Consider the following 5,596-nt stretch of genomic DNA (forward strand, 5'->3'; position numbering starts at 1 on the left):
GAAGGAGGGCACACCCTGCCCACTGGAACAGGCACAAGCCTCCTGCTTCCCAGAGCGCAGCTGTATGTGGTTGCTCTCCCACCAGCCGTGGAATCTCTCCATCGCTTAAATCCTACTCCCCCCCCCATGACCTCTGACTTTTTGCCGTTTTGTGGGGGGCAGGAGTGAGGGGTGCTTCTTCCCCAATTGCGGTGGGGTCTTCCTTCTTGCTGCACCTGCTGAATTAATGCCTGCTTCCTTCCCCCTCCTCTCCTGAGCGTGTCTCCTGCATTACCGCCCCCCTCCAGTATAATCAATTGATAGTTTACTCGATGGCTCCATTTTAATACAGTGGGTGCCCCCGATTACTTTGGCAGCAGATTTATTTTAAATAAAAAAAAACAAAATACAAGTAGCTTATAAAAACTGCAGTTGACAGGCGGCTCCGTGGGAAAGGAGCTGTTTGAGGTGTGTGTGAGAGAGAGAAAGGGGAAGCCCTCTTTGAGGAGAAATGACCTAGCAGAAGGCAGGAGGCTGAGTTACCCTTTAGAGCTGCCTTTCTCCTTGCATGGAAAGGGGTGCATTTGAATGCATAAATCAGCTGGAACCCATTTGATTTAATTGACATGTTAAGATTTCTTTAGCTGGCGAGTGCTGGATCACAACCTCCTTCCTGAAACAGTGCAGCTGCTCCTCCCAGAAGGAATAAATGTGGGCCTTTCTGTTGCCAGGTTGGAATCCTGCAAATATTTGGATTCTGAAATGTCCATTGCTCAGACTGGAACTGAAGTTAATCGGTGGCAAATTCTCCGGCAGATGTTAAGAAGCTCTGCCTTCCTTTCTAGCATGATTTAAAGGGGACATTTTGGACCACAGGGTCCAGCTGTGCTTGCAGGGGCTGATGGGAATTGCAGTTCAGAATAGCTGGAAGGCACCGGGCTGGAAGAGGCTGGCCCAGTATGTCAGGATCAAGCCCTGACCTGCATTCCTGCCTTTGCCCCTTCCCTCAACCAATTCCCCCTCTCGCCCAGACAGGCGCCAGTTAACCCCTCCACCACCACCACCATGTGAAGTGATATGGCTGAAAGGACAGAGGGGTTGCATTTCCTTTTATGGGAAGGCCCTCTGTGACCACAGTCTGTGGCTCCCTTGCCCTCTGTGCAGGATGCCAGCCTTCATCGCACTCCCCGCCCCAAGACAGAGGGACACCTTCATGCGTCTCTCCAGCATGATCTTCCTGTGTCCAAAGAAGCCCTTCTTGTGCCAACGGAGCCATTCTGAAGGAAGGGGCTCCTTCTTCCAGTTTGCAGGTGGGGAAGAGGCAGCAGCTCCAGTGGACGTTCCCCCTCCCCGCTGGGAGGGCAACCCACACAGCGACCCCCTCCTACACCCAAGGGCAGGGAGCTGCTGCTGCCCTGCGTGAGATGCCATCTTGCTGCGGGGCTGGAGCAGCCCTGATCAGCATAAGAGGGGGCTCCCTTTGCCTGCCCCTGTGCTGCCCCTCTCACCCACCCATGCCCAGGAGGACCAGAGTGTCTCCTGTGCCAACCAGTGGGCAAAGGGGAGGTCTGGTGCCATCTGCTGTGCCCCCAAGGAAAGAGGCCTAGAGGACGGGCAGGTTTGCTTTAGCCAACGTGGATTTTAACTCCTGCATTCCTGCTGCTGTGGAGACATTTCACCCCAAGAGACCACGTTTTTGCATTTCATTGGCTGTTTTGTTCTAGTGGTTTATTTGGGGATTGGGTGAGATACAAATCTAGCTCTAAAATAAAAAATAAACACCCCCTCCGTGCTTGGGAAGTGGTGTGGGCTCTGCACTGAGCTCTGACATGAGCCCCCCTCCCTCAGTGGGGCTGGCAGGGGAAGAGGTGAGGGGGTGGCAGCCTCCCACAGCCGCCTCTTTGGCCTGCCCAGTCCAGCATCCTGACTGGGAGAACAGCTGCCTGCTTCACTGCCCCTCAGAGAGGTCAGAGAGCAGCCTTTACCCAGGGAAGGGGGCAGCCTGGTTGGGGCAACCTTGGCTGGGTATTTGAAACAGATGGGCGGGTGTCTGTGAGTGGGGAGCCCCCTTGAACTCCCAGTGGAGGCTAAAAGGGGTTCTTAGCAGAAAAGCTCCTGGTGGTTGTCCTCTCCTTCCACCCCCATCGCCCCAGTGGGCTCCTGCCTGGGCACATGCCCTTCTGTTGGGCTCCAGCGAGCAGCCCTGAGATGCCACAACAGCAGCTGCTCAACTGATGGGCCCCCCAATTCTTCCAACAGGCAACTCTCCTTCCTGCCCCCTCAGCCTTTTGGGTAGGATGTTGTGGTCCCACAGAGGATGGGGGGCACTTTACAGACACTGCCCCTGCTTCCACTCCCTGTTTCCTCTGCCCTGTGACTGGCAGCTGCCAGAGCCATGCCCAGCTGTGCAGGAGGGCTTTGCCAGTGTCCCATCCCTGCCCTCAAGCCTCTTCCAGAGGAGAAGTGGAGGGGTCAGGTGAGTGCCAGCAAGAGTCTTGGGGAAGAAGATGGAGACCCGGGAGGGAGGAGAGGGAGACGGCAGGTGTGGTGAATGTGCAGCACCCTTGGTGCTGGCTGCCCAGAGTGGCCTCTGGGCTATGAGCCCTTTTGCACCCAGCACTTGGGGCAGCTGCCTCTCTGCCCTCCATGCCTGGCACAACCAGGCTTGCTTTGGGGAAGGGCCATGACTCAGTGGGTAGAGGGTGTGCCTTGCACTCGGAGTGTCCCAGGTATTCAATTCCCAGCATCTGCAGGTGAGGCTATGATGGTCCCCTTGTGTGAAATCTTGGAGAGCCTTGATGCACCATAAGGCAGCTTCGGTCTTGCTGCCTTCAACCTGTTTTCTCTCTCTTGCCTCTTGCCTCTTGCCTCCTCCTTGGCAGCTGCCACTTGCCTCTTTGCTAGAACGAGAGATAACCTGGTCTCAGTGTGGCCCTCAGGGGCCTCTGTCCCCACTTGCAGCTGCTACTCTCCACACCCGTGTGGGAGAATCTGCAGCCCAAATCACAAAAGGTCACAAACAGGGGACCCTTTGATGTCCTAGCCTCTAAACCCGGCTTCCTCAAACTCGGCCCTCCAGATGTTTTGAGACTACAATTCCCATGATCCCTAGCTAGCAGGACCAGTGGTCAGAGATGATGGGAATTGTAGTCTTAAAACATCTGGAGGGCCGAGGTTGAGGAAACCTGCTCTACTTCTTCCTGTCACTATTCGCTCTTTTTCCTAATTGCAATGGGGGGAGACGTTTCTTTGCTCTCCTCCACAGAGAAAATCTCCATTTTGAACTGGATATTTGTAACATTTCAGGATTATTGCCTGTCTTATTTGTACCACTGTATCTGCTGAACCCTGGCAAGACTTTTGATGTGAGCAAACCTTGCATTTTTCTTGTTTACTAGACAATCTGAGAGTGATGTCTTTGTTAAGCGGGAAACATAATGGGAGAAAATAATCCAAGTTACCTAAGAATTCCTAGATATCATAGTTGTCCTGGAAAGTTATGCAACCACCTGTCCTTATAGCTTTTAGAAATAAGGTTGGTGATTTTTCACCCTGCTGAAATAGATATTTGGAAGTATAATTGCCAAATAAAATATCCTCTCCCACTTCTCGAAATCCATCCAACTCCTCTCCAAGCAGCTGCTCTCCTTTTCACCTGAAGGTTGGATCCCATAGCTTTCCTGGCATTGCTTCTAAAGTGGGAAGCCGGCTGTGGGGCGCTGGCCTGAATGGTCCATCTAGCATCCGTCTGCAGCAATGGCCTGGGGCAGACTCCCTGGGGCTGTGGGGCTTCTAGCTTTTGCTGTGGTGCCAGCTGTGACTGCTGGCCTGGGACCTTCCAGCGCAAGGGCAGGAAACATCTCCAGCCCTTCAGCTCCCTGACTTCACTCACAACTGCTGGCCTTGCTGGCTGCTGGGAATCAGAGTCCCTCAATGCCTAGCTCAGTGGTTCTCAACCTGTGGGTCCCCAGATGTTGTTGGACTACAATGCCCACCATCCCTGAGCCCTGGCCTTGCTAGCTAGGGATGATGGGAGTTGTAGTCCAAGGACCCATCTGAGGACCCACAGGTTGAGAACCGCTGGCCTAGAGGGACATGGGGGGGTTCCTCCTGCACTCCCACCAGCCTGGCACTTTCCAAGCCATAGGCAAGATGTGTGAGTGAGAGTGTTGCATGTGCGTAGCTCACTGTGTAGCCAAAGGCACCTTGGAGAGGGAAGGTGGAAGCCTTTGTGACACACTTGGCAAAGAGGAGTGCCCAGCAGAAGGCAAGCAGGGGGCCGGACGGGGGACACTCCTGCTTGAGTCAGCCTCCTATGGCTACCCAGATCTGCTCCCCACAAGCCTACAAGACCCCCAGAGGCGAATGCTGTGTGGGCAGCCCTGGGGGTCTGTTTCCAAGGCTTTTCCTCTTCCTCCTGCTCCCCAGTCTCCCAGACTTTCCTCCCTCTCTCCTTTCTCCTGCCAAAACCAAGAATGAACTCCTCCCTCCTGAAGGCTCCCTGGGCACAGTTTGGGTCTTTCTGAAGGCAGCCAGCCTGAGCTGGAGAGGAGGCCATATTGCCCTGTGCCACCTGGTGAGCCCAGGGAGGAGTGGCTGGGCAGCAGGCGGGCAAGGGTCCTTAGCAAGCTGGACGGTCGCACCCTGCCCCTCTGACTGAGCCAGCTCTGACTGGTACATTTCCATTGCCCGCCTAGCCAGGTGCGCAGACGCTGACCTCCCATGAGAAGGTGAAGGGGGCAAACCGAGTCAGCTGGGGAAAAGCAGTTGTGAGAAAAGACACAAGAAACACCCTCAAAGCAAGCGGTGGCCCTACGCCAGAGTGGCACTCAGGGGCAGGGAGTGTGGTGCCCTCCCATTCCCTGCAGGCCCAGCCAGTGGCCAAGGATGAGGGGAGGTGGGCACCTGGAAGCAGGGGGGGGGCTGTTCCATTTTGCCACCTGAGGTAGCAGGGGAACATGCCACCCTCTCCTCCGCATGCCCTACCCACCCAACTGCTTCTGCCACCCAAACATGTTGAAAGGAGGAGGGCCTTCTGCAAAGCCTTGCTGCTTGTCTGCTCCCATTCTGGCAGTGGTGGAAGCAGCAGCGTGGGCAGGGGGCCGTCTGTGGCCCTTCTGCCACCCGAGGAGGCTGCGTCACCTGCCTCATGAGTGGGCCAGCTCCGTTGGGGAAGCACCCTTTTGGCCACCCCCAGACAGGCAGCCCTCTCCTCCTTGTGGGGCAATCAGTGCCCAAAGGGCAGTGTGGGTCCCACCCACAAGCCCTGGTGCATTCAGGAGCTCCTGCAAACCTTGCCCCACTCCTGTTTGGGGCTGCTTTGCCCCCTCGAGTCCTGGTGCTGGGGAGCTCAGCACACAGCTGCCCCCAATTCTCTTTCTGTGCCCTTCTTGCTCTGCTCCAGGCCTGTCCAGGATTATAGGTTCATTGGCACTGCTGGCACATCAGATGGTCTTTCCAGCAGCCCTGGAGCCAACAAGGGGGTGACTCAGCTCCTTGTCATGGATCGTGGTGGTTCTGCAGCCGCAACTCCTCCTCCTTTCCTGCCATGGCCCTGCAGGCAGCTGGGTGGGCTTCCCATGGAGGAACCTTGGAATGTTACTGGTGAGGTGGGTCT

This window comes from Podarcis melisellensis, assembly GCF_964234715.1.
Source record: "Podarcis melisellensis genome assembly, chromosome: 11".
Lineage (NCBI taxonomy): Eukaryota > Metazoa > Chordata > Lepidosauria > Squamata > Lacertidae > Podarcis > Podarcis melisellensis.